This window comes from Triticum aestivum, chromosome 7D (genome assembly GCF_018294505.1).
Source record: "Triticum aestivum cultivar Chinese Spring chromosome 7D, IWGSC CS RefSeq v2.1, whole genome shotgun sequence".
Taxonomy (NCBI): domain Eukaryota; kingdom Viridiplantae; phylum Streptophyta; class Magnoliopsida; order Poales; family Poaceae; genus Triticum; species Triticum aestivum.
The window spans coordinates 551,636,011-551,663,027 of NC_057814.1; the positions used below are offsets into that span (position 1 = coordinate 551,636,011).

The following is a 27,017-nucleotide window of genomic DNA, read 5'->3' on the forward strand; positions in this document are numbered from 1 at the left end:
TTGTATGACATTCATACATGAGCTGGATATTCCAGTCTTCTTTCCTTTTTCCTTTATACTTCTAACAGTTTAACTTTTAGTATTTCTCCTACTCTCAGAAGAAGCACCCAACTTAAGAGTGTCATTAGCCCCGGACTTCCTAGGCGTGAAAGTCTTACTAACACCCTTCGGACACTTCCTTTCTCTTTAAGTTGTTGTTTTATTCACCTTTCATCATATGGCAGGCGTTCTCCTGGATCCCTCTTTTATCAGTCTAATGCATAGTAAACACTTTTACTAATAGTTTGCAAACAAACGTTGCTTTGGATATCTCATATCTTTTAGCTTTTGTCTGTCTCTGAAAATGATTTTTAGATTCCATGAATATCACATAACTATCCAAACTTTTGAAGTTCGGGTCTCATGGAAGCAAACATATTGCACTTGACAGAAACGGAATTATAGCTTTTGGATCGAAGGACGAGAGTCGCATGATCCATAGCATTAGCGGGAGGATACAGAAAGCATGCGATAGGACAAAGTCCTTCTCGGCGCTTTTGAGGACAATCCTCATATTACGTTACTAATCGTAAAGTTTTAACCAGATATTTAACAGCTATTGAATTTTAATAGGGAAGGTGGAAATGCGAGCCATTATTCTACAACTATTATGCAAACCACACTTAGACAGTGTTCAAAATTGCATTGAGAATTAAACATGTTAATTCAACAGTGCGCTCCCACTGAAATCAATATCTCTCAAAATTGATTGTGAGTGATACAAGACCCACATTACAATTGTTCGCCATTGGTGTAACACCACTGATGACGAAAAATCTCAACCGGTAGGCCAACTTGCCAATCACATCTCTATGTGACTCTTGTTCATCTTTCGATGCGTGTGTTCCGAGCTCATGACGGTCATGCCTGAACGTCAAGACAACCAAGTGATCTCGCTGCGAGGTCTCAACTCACCCGCCTCACACTTCTCTAATCGTTCGTACCCGTGTGACACGGCGCACCCCGAAAAGATAGGTGCCGTGACGGTGCTAAACTTGGGAGAACACTAACTACTTGGTATTTTTGTGAGAGATCACCCTAATAAAAAGCGACTACCGCGCAATCAAGAAGGGTGCATCATAAGGGATAAACATCTCAGGCAATTCATAATAGCATGATATGGTATAGCCCTTTCTGACGGAGAAGTATTTCATTTCTTCGTCTTCGGCATTCGTGTTGGTGTTCACCTTCGCGAAGATTGCCACCACCTTGTCGATGCACCAGATAATATTGCTATCTCCATAGCGTATAAAATTAATGCATTACTTAAGGTTGACACGCAGTTCATTAAAGTGCAATCATATGGCTCCAGCCATCATGCCGAATCATGACACGCAGGTCATGTTAATCAAATTACATCATATAGTCATCTCATACATAATCGAATTAGTATGAGCACTGCTATACCACATCACATGCACATCCTGCAAAACCAAGTTAGACGCCTCTAATCGGTTTATGCAAAATTTATTTTACGTGGCTTCTAAGGTTTTGACTTAAACAGCAGCGACCAACGTTCATCATCAAGTATGATAGTTCATGTCGCTAGATTAACTTTGCAGGGTGTATGAAGCACGAGACAATAAAATCTCGAACCCCATACTAAACTTCGTCATACGCATGACCCTCGTGCAGATCATATCTGCATTGCCCTGTCGTCTGCGAATTTCATCTTTCTTTTGACTACGGCAGAACCCAAAGAACTGATAGCACTTCCATGATCAATCAGGATCACGGATTGCCAGAACTTTGTCAAATTCCACCATGCTGTCTCGAGATTGAGCAAACGCAAATTCTAGGGAAGCAACAAGAACATCGGGTAACCGATTTCATCTGTCACCCGCATAAATAATTTTCAGCAATAGATCTCATCTACTACCTAATTATATTATGCAATACCCATACATCTCTATGTATTCTAGATCGCAACCTGCATCTACGCATAGCACGGCTCATGATGCCACTGTAGGGTAACGCAGCAGAAAACAAAAATTTTCCGACCTACGCACCAACCCAGGACCACTATGGAGACTGCATACTAGGTTTGATCTTTTTCGTTACCGACTCGTAGCGCAGCGGGAAGTAGAGTCGATGACGATCGGCGGTGCAGATCCCCGCAGCTAGGATTTACAACCTCCCAACCGCGAGGATGTATACCCTCATCAGCTCCTCAGAGAGCCCTTCGGGAGGCGGTTGAACAGCCCCCCGGACGGTGTCGCGGACAGCCCTTCGGGAGGACCTTCGAAACTCGAACGGTCACTCGGACAGCCCTTCGGGAGGACCTTCAAAACTCGGACGGTCACACGGACAGCCCTTCGGGAGGCACTCACGAACTAAGACCGAAACTACAATCTCTCTACAGAGTTGCACATATACGGTGTCATCTATCCGGCAGGGCTTCGCCGTCCAGAACTAGTTCCTGCCGGAACCCAGACAGCCTTTCGGCTCTACGAAACTATTTCGCTGGGAGGGAGAGAAGAAGCCAGATCATTGCAATGGCATGTATGTGAGAAAGATTGAGTGTGGAGGGCTGCCCCTCCACCTCTATTTATAGGAAATCCCAAGGGGTAGGGTAGTTTAACACAAAAACTTAAAATGCACATGAATGAAGTCCTTCCACAAGGACCTAGGTGTGAAACCAATGAACAAGAGGGTCCCCAAGGGGGGATACCCCATGTGGCCGGCCACACCCCCCATGAGGGGCCCAAAAAATGGCTCCTATCCATCCATGTCATCCCCAAGATCTTTTGGAGGAAAGCCCCAAAAGGTGGCTTTCCATAAAGTAACCATAAAGCTGATTTTCACTATTCACGACGACATTTTTCAGCGTCCGTTCGAACTGAAAATATTTGTGTGGGCTTAGAACATTTCTAGTACCCACCAAAATTATTTTCAACGCGTTCCGAAACAATTCCGGTTTAGTGATTTTCATCTGCGAAAAGCATCTGAAGTGGTTCCGGCAGCTCCGGAGCATATCCGGTTATTATCCCGGAAAATTCCAGAAAGCTTCCAGAATGATTCTGGCACCCTCCAAGAATTATCAGGCATGTGCCGAAATCAATTTGACTTTTGGTATCCCCTGAAACAACTTTTGAGTTTCACCGGAACTCATCCGGTGACCTCTCTCTGCGGAACTTTTCCGCTGTCCGAAACTTTTCCGGTGTCCGAAACTTTTTTGGTGATTTTCTCTCAGAATCCCTGTCTAGTATTCAGCAGATAGATGACCCTTAAGCGTGTGACCCTATAGGTTCGGTGAAGTATAGACATGACCTGGAACCCCTTCCAATCAATGATCAACATCGGAGCCGTGGACACCCATATTGACCCCTATACCCACACGAATGAATATTCGAGTGAACCTCCAGTTGCGGTGAGCTATTCCTGTTGCTTCACGATATATCACAAACACCTGAGGTGAGATTTATTGCATCCCCGTGGACGAACAATTTGTCCACCATGCAAGTTACCTCGTTACCGGTTTTGTTCTCTTTTCTCGTTTCTGTGTTCCGGCATCCCCGTGATCAAATCACAAAGGTGTCTGGCCAGACGATGATGGACACCGTAACACCGAGAGGGCCCGAGTATATCTCTCCATCGTCGGAGGAGCAAATCCCAATCTCGAGCTATCAAGTTACTTAACATACTTTCCCATGAACCCGTAAGGCGCCGTAATAGCCATCCAGTTACGGATGACGTTTAACAAACCCCAAAGTTCATGAAGCAAGCATGAAGAAACTCGATACTCTCATGGTCTAAGGAATTATGCAAACATTAACTATCTCTGTGTTATAAACCATGAACTTGTGACGAATGTATCTCATAGCATAATATCAATTCGGGTCGATTCAACACAAATGTCCTTCCTGACATTGTGCCCTCAAAGTAGCTTGGCATAGACATGCCCATGATTGGGAAAACATAATCATCATGCAACACTTAAGCTAGTCTTAGAGGCACGACTAGGAATACATTTTACCGTTTATTATTCCACACGTGCATATGGGTTCTCCCCAGAGCCTTTATGGATATACGGGCTCGGGAACCACAGTAGTTATAGCATGGAACATAAACATAATTATGAACAGGGAGATAATCAATAACATTTATTATTGCCTCTAGGGCATATCTCCTACATAGAATACATACAAATGTATTTGTATCAAAATGATGATACAATATATGATGACAACAATACTTATGTTCTTATTAGAACATCATAAATGGTCATAAATTATGTTGACCACTCAGGAGATTGAGAGACTAGACGAAGTCTTCAAACATGTTAGTTGAGTCATATTCAACCATCATATTCTCCGTGCCCATAGGGTCCCGTCATTGCTAGTGATGTCGGGTTGAAGGTTGAAGTGAGCTCCAAACCTTTGCCCTTGAGGTCCGTTGTGCCCTAGGAATTGCTGATACAGAATAACCAGATGCAGAGATCTGAATCGATATAATGCCTTATGATGTATAAGACAATATTTTTCTGTTAGCGGTGTGATTCCGACCAGAGGTTAATCATGTGGTCTTGGATTGCACACACTATTCCACAAGACACAAGAATGATCATGATGTCCATGCCCAGGTAGGGTAGTGGTGGCGATTAAGGGCGAATGCCTCAAATTCTCTAGCCATCGATTACCAGAGATAGTTAATTTACGATTAGTAAATTGAAGACCATCATGGTAATGTTGTAAAATTAATGGATATTTCAAGAAGTTATCTTGAAACCATTAATGTGAATCTCAAATTGCTAAGCATGACACCTTGAAGATAATCTCCAAAATGAAGTAGATCTCGCAGCACTAGGGAGTATAATCTGATGAAATCAGTAGATACTCACTCCTAATGCCTTATGTCATGACTTAGTAAAATGCATGGGAGTGCACAATGTTGTGCAATCATAATGTCAAATTTGACAAAATGTAGGCTTAAACAGTAGTGGTGATAATCAGCAAAGCAGTAGATCTACACACTACCTCGGGATCCTAATACATCAATTTGAAGAAATCACTAAGAATTTTGCATATGTATTTGCAAGAAATTGAAAATATCAATTGCAAATAGACGTATTAATCTCGACATGTAGCGAACATGGAGATACATACATTCCGAAATACATCGTACTCAACAGAAATACACCACTATTATAATGAATAGTAATGATGTTGAAAAAACTTGAATTATATACACCTCAATTAAATGAGATGTTCTTGTATCAAGTTGCAAGATAATTCAGCAGGGTGAATTAATATTTTCCGAGAGAAAATTAATCTCATTCGCAATAAGATTGTTTTACGAGAGAAGAAAGTTCTCGATCACAAATCAGTACTCTAGAGGTACTAAATTTATCTTTGCAAGAGAAAAAAATCTCAATTGCAAATAATAGATGTAATTAATCTCTACACGTGACAAACGTGGAAATATATTACATCGCTGATGAATTCTGGAATACATACATTGTACTCGACAGAAAAATAATAAACAGGTCTAGAACAGACTAAATACTGCTAGAACTACTGTTATACAACTAGTTGCTGATAAGCTGAACTAGTACTGGACTACTAGTGTAGAGATCAAGCAAATAGCAAATAAACGAACAGCCACGGTACTGTTGGTGCCATGATTCCCTGCCGATGCACATGGCCTTGTAAAGGCGATCATAATAGTCAATCTAAAGGATAAGGAGAGAGACCAGGGAAAGAAATCCCATGCAACTCATCCCCAATCCTCGCGAAGACACAACCAGGCGGAGAACACCAGGTCGGCCGGCCGCATCATCGGCGGCGAGCAAAACTCCCGCCGCGCTCGTCCTCACATGAAGAACCACCGGGGAGATGGGAGCCCGGCTCCGCGTGCCGGAGCGGCCGGAATGGCCGTTCGACGGAAAGCACGCCAGTGGGACGCCGAGGGCCAAGAGGCGGCGGCGAACTTCCACGCGCGGCGAAGGCGGGTGGGTGGCCGGAGTCGGGGACAGCAGGCACGGCGGTGCGGCAGCGTCGCCCGGGACGCGCGCAACCGTCGGCAACCTCTGAAGCGGTGCGTCGCCGACAGCCTCAACAACCGCTGGAGTCGGATGCTGCAGCGGCGCGGCCCCGACGGTTCCAACCTCCTGAGGCGCTGCTACCACCGGGTCAAACTACCCATCCATGCGCTGAGCACCAAAACGGCGGCGGCGGAGCCGCCAGTGCCGGATCGATGCCCCCATCGGCCTCGAGCCTTGGTGCAGCCAGACCGGCGAGAAGCCGGGCGGGCACATCGGGCTGCACGGGCTGGTTCGAGGGCCCCGCGCCGTGCCGGTGGTTGCGACGGAGGTTCTGGCGGCGCTGGTTCCAACCTCCACGCCGGAAGCGGCGGAGGTCGCGCACATGACGCTGGAATCGGCGGTGTCCGCCAACACCATGGCGGCGGTGGCGAGCGACGAAGCGGTGGCCACGGCCATTGGCGCGAAGGAGGCGAAGAAACAGGGACATTGGAACTCGAGGCATGGTTCCGTTTCTCACCTTTTCTCTGTTCTTCTCGTCGGAATCGCTCTCGCCGGAGAGCGTGCTGATAACGTGTCGATTGAGAGCCAAAGCGAACGAGAGACAAATGAATCAATTGTATCTTTATTGATGGTTACAGATGCCTTATATACAGGGGGAACAGACGCTAACAAAGGACGCGTCGGTTCCTATGTCGGTTCCTGGAGGCGACGCAACTGCTACGACGGTTCCCACATCGTGGGATTACAAGGATGGGAAAGTGGGAATTATCCACTAATTAATCTAGATTAATTATTCTTAACAGGTTCGTCATGTCATCATTCACCGGCGTATCCGTCTTCGAAGACCACGTGGGGTCCTATTGCAAAACATCGGCCGTCGAGGCCGACACGGACAGCGGCTACAATCTCCTTATGGTCAATGGCTACTCGCGTACCAAAGAAGAGAAGCCCACCGGCAAGTGCATCAGCTATGGTGTTTTTGTGGTAGGAGGATATGCTTGCACTAGTAGAAAAGAGGGCTTTGGTTCAGGCCGGGTCAGCCCATTAGTCCCGGTTCAGTTCAGAACCGGGACCAATGGGGGCACTGGTCCCGGTTCGTGAGGCCAGGGGCCTGCCGGGCCTCGTGGGGGCATTGTCCCGGTTCGTCTGGCCCCTTTGGTCCCGGTTGGTGGGACGAACCGGGACCAATGGGCCTCGCTCCTGGCCCACCACCATTGGTTCCGGTTGGTGGCTTGAACCGGGACCACAGGCTGCCCTTTAGTCCCGGTTCATGCCACGAACCGGGACCAATGAGGTGCCTATATATACCCCTCGCCCGCGAGCAGAGCACTCCAGTGCTCTGTTTTTCTCTGGCCGGCGAGGGGAGGGCTTTGTGGTGCTCTAGCTCACCTCCTATGCACATGAGGTGTTCGATGAAATGCCCGAGCCACACTAGTTAAGCTTTCTCCTCTCGAAGCTCGACCTCAAAGCTCCATTTTCCTCAAGATTTGTCTAGGTTTAGCGGCCCGTCACGTCCCATTCCCGTCTTCACCGCCGTCGATCGCCCGCGCCGATCTCGTCGCCGGCACCACCGTGGTGAGCCTCTTGTTCTTATCTTCTTTCTGAAAGAAAAAAAATTCTTACTTTAGATAGATACTTGTCTAATTTTCTTACTATTGTATTGCTTGTTATTATATAGTGCGATGGTTTTGGTATCCGCCCCCGTCGGCCCTCGTCCTGTCTATGATTCGGATGTGGTATATATTATCTTTATAACTATTGGTTCATTTATTGTTTATGAAAATTATGCCGACCAACGTGACATAGATTTTATTTATCTAGGAGGTATGTGATCCGGAATTTCCAATCGACCCTATTGTTGAGAGGTTAAATTTAGTTGAAGAAGAAAACAATTTCTTAAAGGAAAAAATAAAAAAAATTGAGGAGGAGAAGATGATATTGGAGTTGCATGTTGCGGATGTCGTCGATGATCACAAGATCAAGATGGATGCAATGAGCTTGAAGATTAGAAAGATTAGAAAATATGTCATTCATACCGGGGCTTAGTATCATTATGCCGTTGGATCAATTGTTACCTTGGTTGCGATTATGATCGCATTTGTTTTCGCATTGAAATGTTTTACATAGTTTCAATGTATGGTTTAATTAATTAGATGCTCTGGAGAGCTATATGTTGTTAGATGAGAACTATGTATGTACTTTGGTTTTAATGTGATGATGAACTTCTATTAATTTGGTCACTTAATTATCTATTCATGATGTTCTGTAATGGTTTTTGACACACTTAATTATATATAATGCACGCAGATGAACCGGCAATGGATGTACGGTGACAGACACACCTCCGAGTACATTAAGGGCGTGCATGATTTTCTCGAAGTGGCTGAGGAAAACAAGCAGAATGGTTTTATGTGTTGTCCATGCCCTAAATGTGGGAATACGAAGTCTTACTCTGACCGGAAAATCCTTCACACCCACCTGCTTTACAAGGGTTTCATGCCACACTATAATGTTTGGACGAGGCACGGAGAAATAGGGGTTATGATGGAAGACGACGAAGAAGAAGAGGACGATGACAACTATGTGCCCCCTGAATATGGTGATGCTGCAACGGGGGAAGCTGCTGAAGATCAAGAGGAACCAGACGATGTGCCCAATGATGCTGCAACGGGGGAAGCTGCTGAAGATCAAGAGGAACTAGTGCCCGATGATGATGATCTCCGCCGGGTCATTGTCGACGCAAGGACGCAATGCGAAAGTCGAAAGGAGAAGCTGAAGTTCGATCGCATGTTAGAGGATCACAAAAAAGGGTTGTACCCCAATTGCGAAGATGGCAACACAAAGCTCGGTACCGTACTGGAATTGCTGCAGTGGAAGGCAGAGAATGCTGTGCCTGACAAAGGATTTGAGAAGCTATTGAAAATATTGAAGAAGAAGCTTCCAAAGGATAACGAATTTCCCGATAGTACATACGCAACAAAGAAGGTCGTATGCCCTCTAGGATTGGAGGTGCAGAAGATACATGCATGCCCTAATGACTGCATCCTCTACCGCGGTGCGTACAAGGATCTGAACGCATGCCCGGTATGCGGTGCATTGCGGTATAAGATCAGACGAGATGACCCTGGTGATGTTGACGGCGAGCCCCCCAGGAAGAGGGTTCCTGCGAAGGTGATGTGGTATGCTCCTATAATACCACGGTTGAAACGTCTGTTCAGAAACGAAGAGCATGCCAAGTTGATGCAATGGCACAGTGAGGACCGTAAGAAAGACGGGAAGTTGAGAGCACCCACTGACGGGTCGCAGTGGAGAAAAATCGAGAGAAAGTACTGGACTGAGTTTGCAGCTGACCCAAGGAACGTATGGTTTGGTTTAAGCGCGGATGGCATTAATCCTTTCGGGGAGCAGAGCAGCAATCACAGCACCTGTCCCGTGACTCTATGTATGTATAACCTTCCTCCTTGGATGTGCATGAAGCGGAAGTTCATTATGATGCCAGTTCTCATCCAAGGCCCTAAGCAACCCGGCAACGACATTGATGTGTACCTAAGGTCATTAGTTGAAGAACTTTTACAGCTGTGGAATGGAAACGGTGTACGTACGTGGGATGAGCACAAACAGGAGGAATTTAACCTGCACGCGTTGCTGTTTGTAACCATCAACGATTGGCCCGCTCTCAGTAACCTTTCAGGACAGACAAACAAGGGATACCACGCATGCACGCACTGTTTAGATGACACTGAAAGTATATACCTGGACAAATGCAGGAAGACTGTGTACCTGGGCCATCATCAATTTCTTCCGACCAACCATCAATGTCGAAAGAAAGGCAAGCATTTCAAAGGCGAGGCAGATCACCGGAAGAAGCCCGCCATGCGTACCGGTGATCACGTACTTGCTATGGTCAATGATTTACATGTAATCTTTGGAAAGGGTCCCGACGGACTAGCTGTTCCGAATGACGCTGAGGGACACGCACCCATGTGGAAGAAGAAATCTATATTTTGGGACCTACCCTACTGGAAAGACCTAGAGGTCCGCTCTTCAATCAACATGATGCACGTGACGAAGAACCTTTGCGTGAACCTGCTAGGCTTCTTGGGCGTGTATGGAAAGACAAAAGATACACCTGAGGCACGGGAGGACCTGCAACGTTTGCACGAAAAAGACGGCATGGCTCCGAAGCAGTATGAAGGTCCTGCCAGCTACGCTCTTACGAAAGAAGAGAAAGAAATCTTCTTTGAATGCCTGCTCAGTATGAAGGTCCCGATTGGCTTCTCGTCGAATATAAAGGGAATAATAAATATGCCAGAGAAAAAGTTTCAGAACCTAAAGTCTCATGACTGCCACGTGATTATGACGCAACTGCTTCCAGTTGCATTGAGGGGGCTTCTACCGAAAAACATCCGATTAGCCATTGTGAAGCTATGTGCATTCCTCAATGCAATCTCTCAGAAGGTGATCGATCCAGAAATCATACCAATGCTAAGGAGTGATGTGGCGCAATGTCTTGTCACTTTCGAGTTGGTGTTCCCACCATCCTTCTTCAATATCATGACGCACGTCCTAGTTCATCTAGTCGACGAGATTGTCATTCTGGGGCCCGTATTTCTACACAATATGTTCCCCTTTGAGAGGTTCATGGGAGTCCTAAAGAAATATGTCCGTAACCGCGCTAGGCCAGAAGGAAGCATCTCCATGGGCCATCAAACAGAGGATGTCATTGGGTTTTGTGTTGACTTCATTCCTGGCCTTAAGAAGATAGGTCTCCCTAAATCGCGGTATGAGGGGAGACTGACTGGAAAAGGCACGCTAGGAGCGGACTCAATAATATGCAGGGACGGGCATTCTTGGTCTCAAGCACACTACACAGTTCTATAGAACTCTACCTTGGTGACCCCGTATGTCGATGAACACAAGAACAGTCTGCGCTCCAAACACCCGGAGCAGTGTGATGACTGGATTACATGTGAACACATCAGGACTTTCAGCAGTTGGTTGGAAACACGTCTCAGAGGTGACACCACTGTTTGTGATGAGTTGTACTCATTGTCCAGGGGACCATCTTCGACTGTATTGACTTACAAAGGATACGAGATAAATGGGAATACATTTTACAGGATCGCCCAAGATCAAAAGAGCACCAACCAAAACAGCGGTGTCCGCTTTGATGCAGCAACCGAGAGGGGAAATGGCACATATTATTGTTTCATAATTGACATATGGGAACTTGACTACGGATATGATTTTAAGGTCCCTTTGTTTAAGTGCAAATGGGTCAATCTGTCAGGAGGCGGGGTACAGGTAGACCCACAGTATGGAATGACAACAGTGAATCTGAACAATCTTGGGTACACTGACGAACCATTCGTCCTAGCCAATGATGTGGCACAGGTTATCTATGTGAAGGACATGTCTACCAGACCGAGAAAAAGAAAAGATAAGGAAGCGAATACATCATACGATGAGCCAAAGCGCCACATATTTCTTTCAGGAAAAAGGGACATTGTGGGAGTGGAGGGCAAGACAGTCTGAAGATTATGAAAAGTTTCATGAAATTCCTCCCTTCAAAGTCAAGGCTGACCCAAGCATCCTGATAAACGATGAAGATTATCCATGGTTATGGTGCAATAAGCAAATGACACAAGCAAAGAAAAAGTGAAGACTTTCTCCCGCAACTATTATGATGATACCATGCCAATTTTGTAACAGACGAGTATGATACCATTGTCCGTTTTGTACACGAAGTGCATCCAGTTTTTGCCGTAACCCTCTCAACTTTCTTGCACATGCTATGTGGATGAAATGATGATACCATACCAATTGGTTACTAGAGTACTACCCCAATGGCAAGCACCCGAACTGCGCCGACTTCATCTCTCTCTATCTATCCCTTGTCCACGACGATAGCAAAGTGGATGCCACCTTCAGTTTTTGTCTCGTCGACCAGGTTGAGAAGCAGATGCCAATGGACATCCGTGCAACTAATAAAGCTACCAGGTTCGAGAGTGCTGGTGATTATTCCTGGGGCATCAATGAGTTTCTCTGAAGAGATGCCCTTGAACGATCGGCGAATCTGAAGGGTGATTCTTTCACCATCCAGTGTGACATAATGGTTTGCGAGGATTCCAATACCGAGGATCCCGGTGGCCACGACACCAAGGTGCTCCTGTCTGACATGGACCAACATTTTAACATTCTCCTTCAGACCAAGGTGGGTGCCGATGTGACATTCGAGGTAGTGGCGAGACGTTCACCGCACATCGTTGTGTGCTTGCAGCCTGGTCTAAAGTCTTCATGGCACAACTCTTTGGCCCCATGAAGGAGGGCACTACTATGTCCAGTGTCATACATATCGAAGACATGGAAGCAAACGTGTTCAGGGCGTTGCTTAGATTCATCTATACAGACTCATGCCCTGAGATAGACAACGACTACATAGAGGAGGAGCAAGAAATGTCACAAGTTCTGGAAGAAGGAGAAGAAGATGAAACAACAAAGGATGATATGTGGCTGCAACGGCTTCAAGACTTGTTTGTGGCGGCGGACAGGTATGATCTCCAACGACTCAAGTGCATATGTGAAATGCAATTGTCTGATAACATAGGTGTGAGATCGGTGATGTCCATTCTTGCTCTAGCCGAGCAACACCACTGCCAGGGATTAAAGGAGGCATGCTTGAAGTTTATCCAAGTCCAGTCTTCCTCGTGCATGCAAACAGTAGCAACAACTCATGGCTGGGATTATGTAGTTTCGACCTATCCCTCGCTTTTGAAGGAGCTCTTCGTCAAGCTTGCTTCAAACCAACAGAAGTAACACCCTCCTATGTGGTACACATGTTCCACAACTATAACTGAAATGACCCCCTTATGCAGATACGGGATACTCTAGAGAGAGGTCGTGGACCATGTGTCTCGCTTTCAATTTCCTCGTCATGATATAGCTCGCATATTTGTTGAACCATAGAAATCAAACGTGCATGGATATAGTTGCCAAAAAAACATGCATGGATATGGTCAAGCGTCAAAATGATCTGCATGGCAGCAACGTGCAAGTTTCACACCTAGCCTTTTTGTCCTCATATATTTCTCCGTGCATTGTCTCGTTCATTGTTGCTTTTATGCCTACCGTGTCATGAAACCGTTTTCTAGTGGCTACCAATCAAGAAGAATGAATGCATGCTGGTGTTTTCTGAAAGGCGTTTTATGAACCTGGATTTAGATTAAGGGAAAAGAATGTGACGGCAATAGTGTGAATTTGTAGTCTGCAAATTGCAACAATATATAAAAGAGAAGTAACACTTATTCGGTGAAAATCTAAAAGCTTCCGTTGTTGGCCATCAGATCGACGAGGAATGACACATATGGGAGGTGGAATCCTAAACCAGCCACTTAAACGCAATTTTACAGGTAATCCCCCTCTTCTTTACCCACGAATCTGAAAAGCCATTGGCGGTTCAGCTTCGGTTTCTTCTTTTTTAATTTGCTGAGCGACGGACACATGTCCAGAGTCGATCACGACGTGCCCTCCGGGTGGGAGCCCTTGCCCTTCCTCCACCAACAACATGCTGCAACGACGACAGTGGAGACACCATCCCCCATGGCCCTGCACCTGCTGGAGCGGTGGACGCCACGACGGTAGCCTGCAACGGCAAGCACCGGGGAGGCGGCAACAACCAGCGGTCCTCATAATGGCGATGACACAGGAGCACCACGTCGAAGCTCCGCTTGGCGGGGAGGCACACCGACGATATTGGCCGCGAACGACGGCAACTCGGTGGTCGCAGCTGCCGGATGCGACGCCAAAGCTTCCTCCGAACCTGAATGTTGCAATGTTAGTGAACACACACTTGCATTGAAGCGACTTTGTCTCAACCTGATTTTTCTGATGTATGTGAACACGCAATTGTACTGAATATGTTGTTTTGTTATGCAGCTTTGTTGCACATAATCTAGTCAAATTGTTGAAATTTGTAAATTTTTCATGAAGACAAAGTTTTGATATACGGCTGTAACACCCCAGATGTAACTTTCCATATTTGTAACTCCAACTCTTGCCATTTTTGGCTATGTGTTATGATTTTCCCTCCATGGTTGGGTTTCGTTTTTGTTTTTGCATTTTGTTCATGTCATGCATCTCATATCATGTCATCATGTGCATTGCATTTGCATACGTGTTCGTCTTTTGCATCCGAGCATTTTCCCCGTTGTCCGTTTTGCGATCTGGCACTCCCACCTCCTCCGGCGCACCCCTCTTGTTTCTTTTCATGAGCGGGTGTTGAACGTTCTCCAAATGGACCGAGTCTTGCCAAGTGGCCTTGGTATATCACCGGTAGACCACCTGTTAAGTTTCGTTCCATTTGGAGGTCGTTTGGTACTCCAACGGTTAACCGGGTAACCGCAAAGTCCTTTTATGTGTTGCAGCAAAAACCACCCTCCAAACAGCCCAAAACCCATCTAAGTCACTTCCATGCTCTAGGTCATTCGATCATGATCGTGTGGGCAAAAACCGCACTTCATTTGGAGCCTCCTAGCTCCCTCTACCTATAAATATGTGTTCCCCTCCGAAATTCCGGATCCCCGAAACCCTAGCCCGCTCCTCCGCGCCGCCGGACGTGTCAGCCTGGCGCCGGAGGAAATCGCGCCGCCGCCCATAGCCAATCCCGCGCCGCCACGTCAGCAACCCCACCGCCCGTACGCCCGCGGCCTGGGAGCCCGCGTCTGGCCCCCGCGACCCGAGTCGCCGCCGCCCGCGCCCGAGGCGCCCTGCCGCCCGCGCGCCTCCTCCCCGCGGCGCTCCGCCCGGCGCCCGCGCTTCGCAGCCCGGCGCGCCCCCGCCGCCGCCGCATCTTCCTCGCCACCGACGCCATCGCCGGTGCCTCCACGCCTCCCGAGACGCCGCCGCCCCGCGGGAGCCCGCGCCTCCCGAGCTCCTCCCTCCGGTCGCCCGTGCGCCGCCTCCTCCCGAGCTCCTCCGAGGCCGGCCGTCGTGCCCCCCTTCTCCGGTGAACATCAGTAACTCCGGCGAGCGCCTCCCGAGCCAGATCCCGATCCAAAAACGAGAGCGTTGACTTTCTCCCCCCCCGAATTTCTCTAAGTCCTAGATTTCTTACAATATGTGCTCCTGTTCATTGCATCATAACTCTCTGCATATAGCTTCGTTTCGTGCGCGTAATATATCGAAATGTTCGTTACGAGCTGCTCTTCATTTTGTTCCATTGTGCCATGTTCATTTGAGTCCATCTTGATGCCCAAATCTCTGGTGCAATAGTGCTAATTGCTGTTAACTGCTGTTACTTATCAGAACTTGAGGATTTGTTATTTTTGTTGCATTTGATGTGGGCATCTTATGGGCATGAGCTCTACATGTGTTTTCATGTATGGCATGCCATCTTTACAGATGTGTATGCCATGTATTTTTGTGATCTCTGTGGTGACTAGCACAAGCATGCAAACTAGACTTCGTGATGTTTCGTGATGCCATCTTTACAGATGTGTATGCCATCTTATTTCTGTGACTGCTGTTATTTTGTTGCTATGTATCCATGTGGCTACAGAGAGATCCATGCTTATTTTGGAGATGTTCAGTAAGGATGTTTTGTAAATATAGTTGTGCTCTATCCATCCATGCCACTATTTGTAATTATGGAGTGCCATAGCATGTCTTAACCTTGCTCTAATTTTGCTATAAAATATTTCTGGCAGATTGTTTACGTGTTATTCAATTTTGCCAAGCTTGTTGTAGTTAATCCTTTCATGCTATGTATTTGTTATTGCCATGGATAGCTTCATAAACATTCCATATTGATGTAGGTATGCTTGTTTTGTCATGCATTGCCTTGTGGTGAGTGAATAAAGCTCACCAAGATGCCTTCATATTACTGTTTCTGCCATGCTCTGTTTTCTGCTGTCTGAAACCTGTTAACGAAACTTGCTATGTTTACATTGTTGCCATCATATCTTCTGGCCCTTTTTGGCTTATGGTCAGTAAGGGATTTTTGTTCTATGCATTTAGTAGATTCATGCCATGCCTTGTTTTGCTATGTTAAGTTCCTGTAGCATGTTGGTTGTTTGCTCCGAACATTGCTACCTGATGCTGTTTCTGCCATGTCCAGTAATTTCACCAAGTCTGTGAACCTGATATCTTTTGCACTTTTGCCATGCTTGTTTGAACCTGTTATGGTGTGATCTAGCCGTAGCTCAGTGTTCCTCTTTTGTCAAGCATCTCCTGTATATTACTGTCATATGCTTTGTTACTATGTTGGAGTGCTGTAGAATAGTTACTTGATGTATTCTAAGTGCTATCATGCTGTTAATCGCAGGTTCGTGTCATTCTTGTTTTGCTTGCCATTTGCAAACCGTGCATCCGTTTCCGGTGATCTTTATATCGATTTCGACTGAAATCATCTCATCTTTCCAGTGGCATGCTTGGTTTTACAAGTTACTTCCAGAGCACGCATATGCATCGCATACCACATCTCGCATATCATACATGTATTGCATCATGTTGTTTGTGCATTTCCCGTGATTGATTGTGGTTCCGTTGCTTGTGTTCTTGTTGTGGGTAGAGCCGGGAGACGAGTTCGTGTACGAGGAACCTGTTGAGTAAGCTTACGAGGATCAAGCTTTCGACAACTCTGAGAACCTCGTAGGCAAGATGACCATACCCTCGAAATCACTTCTATCTTTGCTTTGCTAGTTGTTCGTTCTATTGCCATGCTGCGCTACCTACCACTTGCTATATCATGCCTCCCATATTGCCATGTCAAACCTCTAACCATCCTTTCCTAGCAAACCGTTGTTTGGCTAAGTTACCGCTTTTGCTCAGCCCTTCTTATAGCGTTGCTAGTTGCAGGTGAAGTTGAAGTTGGTTCCATGTTGGAACATGGATATTTTGGAATATCACAATATCTCTTATTATATTAATGCATCTATATATTTGGTAAAGGGTGGAAGGCTCGGCCTTATGCCTGGTGTTTTGTTCCACTCTTGCCGCCTTAGTTTCCGTCATACCGGTATTATGTTCCTTGAGTTTGCGTTCCTTACGCGGTTGGTTGATTTATGGGACCCCCTTGACAGTTCGCCTTGAATAAAACTCCTCCAGCAAGGCCCAACCTTGGTTTTACCATTTGCCACCTAAGCCTTTTCCCTTGGGTTTTGGCGAGCCCGAGGCTCATCTTTATTTAAACCCCCGGGCCAGTGTTCCTCTGAGTGCTGGTCCAAACTAGAGCCCTTTGCAGCGCCACCTCGGGGAAACTTGAGGCCTGGTTTTAGTTGTACGGACTGCTCATCCGCTGTGCCCTGAGAACGAGATATGTGCAGCTCCTATCGGGATTTGTCGGCACATTCGGGTGGCTTTGCTGGTCTTGTTTTACCATTGTCGAAATGTCTTGTAAACCGGGATTCCGAGACTGATCGGGTCTTCTCGAGAGAAGTTTTATCCTTCGTTGACCGTGAGAGCTTATCATGGGCTAAGTTGGGACACCCCTGCAGGGTATTATCTTTCGAAAGCCGTGCCCGCGGTTATGAGGCAGATGAGAATTTGTTAATGTCCGGTTGTAGAGAACTTGTCACTTGACCCAAGTAAAATACATCAACCGTGTGTGTAGCCGTGATGGTCTCTTCTCGGCGGAGTCCGGGAATTGAACACGGTTTGAGTTATGCATGAACGTAAGTAGTTTCAGGATCACTTCTTGATCATTTCTAGCTTCGCGACCGTTGCGTTGCTTCTCTTCTCGCTCTCATTTGCGTATGTTAGCCACCATATATGCTAAGTGCCTGCTGCAGCTCCACCTCATTACACCATCCTTTCCTATAAGCTTAGATAGTCTTGATCTTGCGGGTGTGAGATTGCTGAGTCCTCGTGACTCACAGATTCTACCAAAACAGTTGCAGGTGCCGACGATGCCAGTGCAGATGACGAAACCGAGCTCAAGTGGGAACGTGGTCGTTACTATGTTTCATTTCCTGATGATCAGTAGTGGAGCCCAGTTGGGACGATCGGGGATCTAGCATTTGGGGTTATCTTGTTTTCATTTGGATCTTGACCGTAGTCGGTCTATGTGTGGATTTTGGATGATGTATGAATTATATTTATGTATTGTGTGAAGTGGCGATTGTAAGCCAACTCTCGTTATCCCATTCTTGTTCATTACATGGGATTGTGTGAAGATAACCCTTCTTGCGACAATACCACAATGCGGTTATGCCTCTAAGTCGTGCCTCGACACGTGGGAGATATATCCGCATCGTGGGCGTTACAACGGCTTTGTACACACTAATGAATATGTAAAAGGAAAAACTATGTGAGGACAGAGAATCTTGCACACGTTCGTTTCTGAACAGGGCTGCTTCTTATTGGGCTAAAGCCCAACCTGTGCTCGCCTGGCCGACCCAACATGATGTACCTGAATTTTTGTCCCTGATCTGAGTGATTAGTCCCATACTGCTTATGTAAACATCACAACTGCTCTTTATAATGTTGATTCTTAGTGCTGTTGACACCAAGCGGAAAGCTTGGTAAGTGTCGTGGAATCGTCACGGCAGATGTCCTACTGTGAGGACTTACTCGTGAGGCCAACGCATCTATGCGGTAGCTTGAGAGGGGTTGGGTGGAATCGAGAGACGCAACACACGACAAGGATTTAGACAGCTTCGGGCCCAGCGAAACATCATCCAGTAATAGCCCTACATGCTGTTTGTGGCTAGGTCTCATTATGATCATGAGAGAGTCGCCGGTAAGCCGGCTCTTTGTGTCTATCCCTAGAGATTGTTTCTTGTTTCTTGTCCCTCTTTGGGGTGCCCTGCCCCTCCTTATATAAGTTAGAGGGACGGGTTACATGCGGAGTCCTAGTTAGTCTATCTTTCCTTACAAGTTGAATACAAGTCCGGGTCTTACTTCCTCGTAAAGGAAATATTCGTCATCCCTTTCTCCTTAAGCCAGCCCACCAGAGTATAAGCCAGCCTGCTGGGCCTTGGGTCTTGTCGTCCGTCTGATCCGCCCGCCGGGTCTCCAGTGAGTCACAATGTCCAGGCGGGTTACCTGTGAATCGCCATGTTCGGGCGGATCACCAGTGAGTCGCCAAGCTCCAGCCAGGTCTTTGGTGAGTCGCCAAGTCTGGCCGGGTCATACCGCGGGGTATATCTCCGACATTAGCCCCCAGTTTAATTTGGATTTATCCATGTTAAACTGATCCTGCAAAATAACTCAAGAACAAATTTGACAAGTTGTGCTCCGGGTTAAATATTCTTGTAAGCCGGCACCTGATCATCTTTAAGTCCTTGACATTTTCTCCTGGAATATCCGGGTCAATAGGCCAGCTTCATAATCCATTTGCTGACATTGGCTCTTATAAAGAAATATTATACGAAATAATCCATTTGAGTCGGTTTCCAAAACTCCGGCTTAATAAACATCTTAGACTCAAGATTCATCTGGTGATCTGCCAGTTTAAAGATCTAGAGACTGGCTAGTTATAATTGCCAAAATTACCGGCTTGTAAATATTGATAACACCGGGTCATAACTGTTGCCGACGCCGGGTCATTATTATTGGTGACACCGGGTCATGATTGTTGCAAACACCGGGTCAATCTGGTCTGCTCCAAACTGAGAATTTGAAGATTTTTTCTCCCTTATATGCATATCACCTGTAGCCCCAAGTCTTAAGAGGAGAACATAGTGATAACTTAAGACTTGCTTCAATATAAGTGTTGCAACCTTGAAGAAAGCCGGGTTATTCATCTCAATCATTAGTCATAAACTGAATATTCCACATATGTAGCCCCCAAGTGCCGGGTTGGCATGCTTGCAGCAACCTGGGACTTGTAATTGCCTTATGCTCATAAAAACTTCAACCAATGTAGCCCCCAAGGGCCGGGTCAGTAAGATATTACCGAGCCGGGACTTTGTATATGATTCATTGATAATAACAACATATGATGTAATCTCCACCATGGGGCTTGAACCCACGTCCACAAGGTTAAGAGCTTTGTACTCTACCAACTGAGTAGTGGATCTTTCAATATAATGGATTAAGGCTTGTGTACCTTGAATTTTCGACACGAGCAATTGGTAGCCCCCAAGGGCCGGCTCATTTAGAATGTGATGAGTCGGGTCTTCAATAAGTTGAGCAAACAATGACTTTGCATTAGCCCCCAAGTGCCATGGTACATGCTGGCAGTAACATGGGACTTGCATATTTGATGTAATATCAATTTGAATAATGTAGCCCCCAAGTGTCGGGTCGTAAGCCTGCAGCGACTCGGGACTATTCCTTCCATTGTAGAATAAATCATATCCATTGATAAAATAATAGCCATTGCGCCAAAGCGACTTTGAATACCTCATCTGTTGATAAGTAAACCCGGAGTTTAAATACCCGCCGGCTCTTGGCCGATGGCAATTTAATACGCCTCCATTGTAAGCCGGAATTTTTATAACCCGGCGGCTTATAGCCTTTGAGAAAATCAAGAATTGATAACCCTTTTGAGACACCAATTTTAATCTTTGATGATGGGCTTGAACTTAATCATTTATGTAAGTCATAGCTCTGTAAATCCTGCACAGAGTTTAAACAACATATGCCCTGGCGACTTAACGTCAAAAGCCAGGGCGGGTAACCACCCAAATGTAGTCTTATCCTGCACACAAGTAGATCACAAGATCCCTTGGCGGTTTACCGCAGGGCGGGTCACAATATCTCACATATAACCACTGTGATATTGAATTTGTACTGCCGGTTTACATGACCTGTGCAGTAAGGGTGATAACCCAATCCTTAGAAGCCAAACCTTCCAAGTATTAATATTGTCATATGCTGGCGACTTGTTCGTCGAAAGCCAGGGTGGGTTAATAGAAACCACATATATATATATGCTTCAGATATGAGCAAAAAGCTTCAAATAAAATCCAAAAATTGTTTGCAAAAAGAGACTTCAAAAATTTTGAGGCTTCTGATTCGAATACTATCAGAAAACCGTCCCACAGGGGTTAAGCTAAGATTCGAATACGATCATATAGCCCCCAGTGGCTTTGGCGTTGCCGATCAAGAGGGTACCGACAGCTATGTTCTCTTTGGTTCGAATATGACCTATGTTTGAACAGGAAGCCCCCAAATGACCTTGAGAGTTGTTTAACGACGCTGATTCGAATACGATCCACGTCGGTTCCCAAAAGGGGTTGAGCTATGATTCGAATACGATCAAGAAGCCCCCTAGTGAGCTCGGCAGTGTGCCGATCAAGAGGGTACCGACATCTATGTTCTCTTTGGTTCGAATACGACCTATGTTTGAACAGGAAACCCCCTAGTGATCATGAGAATATTTAACGACTCTGATTTGAATACGATCAGGGTCACACCAAAAGGGTTAAGCTAAATTCGAATACGATCAGCTCCCAATGGTCATTAAAGCAGGGTACCTATGTTTGGGTTGTGCTTTGTAAAGACTCTTTTTGGTCCCTTTAATTTTTCCTGAGAACTCGAACTTTGCGAGAGATAAATTCTATTTGAACCGGAAAAACGGATATTGAGAGTTTCAAAGCTTTGTGATAGACAAATTTACCTTGAACCGGATTTTGAACCGGATTTGAGAGCTTTAAAACTTTGTGGCAGATAAATTTCCCTTGAACCGGATTTTAAACCGGATATTAAGAGCTTCAGTGCTTTGTGGGAGATGTCAAGTCTCTTGAGCCGGATCTAAACTGGAATCCTTCTTTTTAAGCCGGAAATTTTCTGACGGCCTTTAAACTTTTTCACCAATATGGCGGTAGCCTCCGGGACCGAATTATTTCTCCCTCCAATGACTCGGAATTCTTGAATGCATTGAAACCGAGTGAAACTCAGGGTAAAGTGGCAGAGGTATGACCTCGGGAAGAAAGAAAGATCGGGCGGGGAAAACGGGGTTCGAACCCGCGACTTCTGGCGTGACAGACCAGCACTCTAACCAACTGAGCTATTTCCCCCTTTCGTAACTACTGTCGATTCAACAGTCACCAATGCTGCCGAGTCATATCATTGTAGCCCCCAAGTCTCAAGACGACTCGAGGAGTTGGCTTTGAGATTCTCCATATTGACTATAGCATAAGGTGTATGTCATTGGTGTTGATAGCACGATGTGAATCCACAGAAGGTTGAGCTGACTGTGGCGGGTTATAAATGATCCTGTATGAGCCGTGTCAGCAACTCGGCCAATGGTCCCTTCCAACTGGCTGTTTGAAGTTAACCAAACTGTAGTGGCGGCGACTTGTGCGCCTGTCCATTTGAACCATCCAGTGCAGACGGCGGCTGATAATACATGATAATTTGCCTCCAATTTTGTTGGAAGAAAAACCGGGCTTCCCAAGCAGTGACTTGCTCATACTCAATAATCAGCTCACGCAGACGGGTGTGGCCCGGTATGTTGATATAGACCAGGCCGCGAGAAATGGATGGTAAAGACGACCGTTGCATCAGAAGCGGCACAGAAGATGAGCCGGCCGTGGCGTTGTAAGCCGGTGCGGATGGGCGAGTTAACCACATGTTTTGATGTAGTGAACAATTGTCCTGCATCAACAATATTGCAGACCAAGACAAAGATAAACTGCTCTTTGATAAAAAATAATATGCACCAATAAAATATATTTTAGATGGATATCACCTGATGTGCCAGGCCGAAAACAATCCGCCATGAAATTAATGATTGCTAGGTGAAGTTGAAGTCGCTCACGGGTGAACCGGCCGCGGCGTGGTAAACCGGTGCAGACGGGTGAGTTGACCGTGGCATTGTAAGGCGGCTCGAACGAGCGAATCGGCTGGCGCGTTGATGTAGACCGGACCGCAAGGGCGGCGGCTTCTACGCGTGTCCGTGAAGTTGCGCAACACAGATGAATGCCAACAAAAAAGATGTTGGCGCATGCTCCATACCCGCAGTATATCAACACTTTTGTAATGAATAGTTTACCTGCGTATAATAACACTATAGGGCAGAGTGATTGTTTTCACAAAAAATTAACAAGTACTGATAAAAAAGTAAATGGATGGACATCACCTGATATATTCAGATGATATATGATCCTTGGGCCGACCAGAATTTTACTGGAACAGATGAAGGCCCAACAGCAGTGTGGATGCTCATCATACAATCAGCTTTTTTTAATCTGATTTTTCTTCAGACGTCTTATCGCGTGTACTGTTGATCTGTCGTGGTAATCCTTTGCCCAAACATGCATGCTCACGTGAAGCAGCTTCACCAAGCAATATTTCTTCTTTGTACAAATTGCCTCCTCAAAGTTTGAGCTTGAATTTGACTCGGTCCTGACAACAGAAAAAGTAACAACAGGGGCGTAACCCGGCGACTCTGAAGGGGCGTCGGCAAGGCGGGCCGCGGGGCGAGGTGAAGCAGGGTGGAGGCAGCAGCTCAGGTGCATCGCGGCGGCCCACTTGAAAAACGGAGCTCCTGCAACGCGGCGGCTCAGGTGTCCGATTGATTCGCTGGATGTCCGATTGATGGAGTTTGTACCCGTGATGTTTTTTTAGGCCGTCTTGCTGACCATAGTACTGCTTTTGTTGGCCACATCTTTGAACAGAGCAAAAATACTAGTATTGTGTAATACCTCCGTAAGCATCTTCATCTTCAACCTGGGAATATGTGCCCAAGTCACTTTACGTAAGTGGTAATAACCTTTGAACCTTCTCCGTGGGATTTTTGTCTATCCCTGTAGTCTCCACATGATGAACAGGAGTACTAATTGAAAGTATTTGATGACTGGGTTGACCTTGGCTCTGAGTAGAAAGTTTTGGATCAAACTGGGTCACCCCTGCTGTGTTCTCGGCTCTGAAAGGTGAGCGGCGGCTCAGCAGCAGACGGCAGCGACTCTGTAGCAGGCAGATGCGATGGAAAAAACCCGAAGGCGGGTCACGGCCGGCGAAGCTAAGGCGGAGACCAGTGCGGCCTCGAGGCGGATGGAGCATGAGGCAGAGGCAGCCGGCTCCAAGGCGAGGTCGTGGCGCGAAGGAGACGGCGGCTCGGAGCAGGTGACTCGGGCGGTAGGTCGCTGCGGCAAAATCAACTTGTCGGCCGGGGTGGTTCGACGACGGAGGAAACCATACGAAACCCCGCCGGAGACAGGGCAACTGAGGCCCGTCGCAGCCACGGAGAGGCGCTCGTGAGGTGAGGCCGCAACGACGGAGATGCGCCCATGCCCACTTCTGAGTCGTGGCCAGTTGGATCAATCCCCATTTAAGTCGTGGTCTTCCCTTCTTTTTTTTTACGCTGAGCAATCCGGCTTAGATCAGTTTATTCTGTTATGTATAGCAACCTTGGCAACCAGTAATATGTCTCGGTGGACGTGGCATCTGATGGTAAAAACAAAGGCCGGACTAACTCTGTACTAGTGCCTCCACACGTCATAGTGGATAGTGGCATGGTAGTTGATGATTTGTTTTTGGTCTCCCTGAGAAGGAATCAATGACCGGTCACATCTGCAATTATGGCCGAAGAATCAAACAGCTGCCTTAGACTTTGACGCCACCCCATGTGTTGCAGTTTGGAATAGAAGCAGCAGCAGCGCCGGTGCACAGGACGACGTGTACGTACTCATCTCGGATTCGACGACTTGGATAGATGCCTCGGCCTCTGACCCGGATACGAGTAGCAGCTTTTGGGTCGAATCTGCAGCGAAAACTTCCGTTATCTTGACGACTTGCGGCAGCGTACAAACGCATAACCCGTCTCGCCTCAATATTGCTCGCGCTGCTCAAACCGGCTTTCTTCATGTGGAAACTTACGAACTTCTCGAACCCTAAAAATATCCCTTCAAGAACTCAACACCACCGTGCGCACGCCCCACGGTGGGCGCCAACTGTCGTGGAATCGTCACGGCGGATGTCCTAGTGTGAGGACTTAGTCGTGAGGCCAACGCATCTATGCGGTAGCTTGAGAGAGGTTGGGCGGAATCGAGAGACGTAACACACGACAAGGATTTAGACAGCTTCGGGCCCCGGGAAACATCATCCGGTAATAGCCCTACATGCTGTTTGTGGCTAGGTCTCATTATGATCATGAGAGAGTCGCCGGTAAGCCGGCTCTTTGTGTCTAGCCCTAGAGATTGTTTCTTGTTTCTTGTCCCTCTTTGGGGTGCCCTGCCCCTCCTTATATAAGTTAGAGGGGCGGGTTACATGCGGAGTCCTAGTTAGTCTATCTTTTCTTACAAGTTGAATACAAGTCCGGGTCTTACTTCCTCGTAAAGGAAATATTCGTCATCCCTTTTTCCTTAAGCCAGCCCACCAGAGTATAAGCCAGCCTGCTGGGCCTTGGGTCTTGTCGTCCGTCTGATCCGCCCGCCGGGTCTCCAGTGAGTCACAATGTCCAGGCGGGTTACCTGTGAATCGCCATGTTCGGGCGGATCACCAGTGAGTCACCAAGCTCCAGCCAGGTCTCTGGTGAGTCGCCAAGTCTGGCCGGGTCATACCGCGGGGTATATCTCCGACATTAGGAAGAGCAAAGCCCCGGCTCATGTGATCAGCAAATATAACAACCTCTCCATCCTTGGGTTGAGGTCTCTCTTCGGACGGGTCAGGAGCACGATAGGACATGACCTCTTTCTTGGGCAGGTAACCCGTTTTCATGAAGTCAGCTAAGGTGCTATCAGTAACGTTGGATCTAACCCAGTTGCACGTAATGGGCGCCTTGGGGGCCTTGGGCGGCATTGTGAAGGATGGAAGCCTATGACAAAATAAAAATTCCGGTTCAAAGTTAAGCCGGAGGAAAATTTCGGTTCAGTATTTAAGGTGGCGGCTTATGAAGGGGCCTAATGATATGTGGCCAATTATGTCGGGTTATTTAAGCCGCTATGGATATCGTGAGCAATTAAGTTATTTAGCTCTGTTATGGATGACCCGGAATATTCATGAAGCATCGCCTTTTTTAAGCCGGTGATATGAGCCGCCATAGCTAACAGATGCAATTTTTGCCTAAGTGTTGCACAAACAAGTTTCACAGTTTGCAGTAATTATTTTGGATCGAACGGTCGTCCAGAAAGGAAAATTTTCTAGACCTAAAAACTGGCGCAGAGAAGTTCATAAGTTCTAATGAGGTCTTTTTGCAAGCAAAAGGGATCTGCTAGTATGGGAAATGGGTGCGAAACTACTACCGCAGGAGTTCTGTACTGTTTTTCGAATCAAAAGGAGTCGCGGTGGAAGAACTGTAAAAGAACTGAGATGAACTACGAAGAACAGGGAGGAACGCGGAACCCTAATGCGGATCTGACGTTTGAGAAGAAGAGGACTTACAGTGGCAGGTTCACTGCGGAGAGTCGCCGCCGTTCTCTGGACTAGCTCAGGTTGATGCAGCGGCCGAGGATGAGGAAGACGGGAGGCGCGGCGGCGGTGGCGGAGCTCTGGCTCTGAGGTGTTGAGAGGAGGAAGACGATGGAAAGGGAGGAGTGAGAGAGGACCCGGTCGGGCCTATTTATAAGGGACGGCTGTTAAGTGGGCGCGAGAAACGAGGAGGCTGAAGACATGATTATCCAGCTGCAGAGGCGCCTCGATTTTCGGGATAGTTATTAAGATAAGGATCCGTTGAGATACGTTGGATGGAACGTGCATTAATGGCGGATGACGTCACGGCGGGTTACCAAGAATCCAGAAGATGACGTCATGGCGGGTTATAACCTTCGCGCAAACAGAAGCCTGAAGATTTTCTCTTAAGGTATTGAAGATTGACATGAATCGGTTCAAATCAATCTGGGGCCTAATGTTGAGGATATAGCTACTGGTGTAACCCGCTCGAGATGGGCCGGGTTACGTTGCGACAGCTCTTCGTTCAGAAGCCCAAGGACAGGTTAATGATGGCGGTTTAGTAATAGGTCTAAGGCCCAGAGGCGGCTTAAGGCCCGTAGTGGTAAACCGCCGTTGTGGCGTGACTTGTAGTGTAAGGCAAGAATAGTTAAGAGTCCAAGCCGGACACAGTTTATGAGCCGGCCGAGACTCTGAGAGCCGCTGGGCGTTAACCTTTCTA

At 46.9% G+C, this 27,017-nt stretch overlaps 1 non-coding gene and 1 pseudogene across 1 annotated transcript; one reads left to right on the forward strand and one right to left on the reverse strand.

Moving 5' to 3' along the window:
• The first annotated feature begins 6,832 nt into the window (after nt 1–6,832).
• Nucleotides 6,833–12,838, forward strand: LOC123164531 (BTB/POZ and MATH domain-containing protein 2-like; annotated as a pseudogene).
• Nucleotides 12,839–21,910: 9,072 nt separating this feature from the next.
• TRNAD-GUC (transfer RNA aspartic acid (anticodon GUC)) lies at nt 21,911–21,984 on the reverse strand. Its single transcript has one exon. It is a non-coding gene; the product is annotated as a tRNA-Asp (tRNA).
• Nucleotides 21,985–27,017: the final 5,033 nt, after the last annotated feature.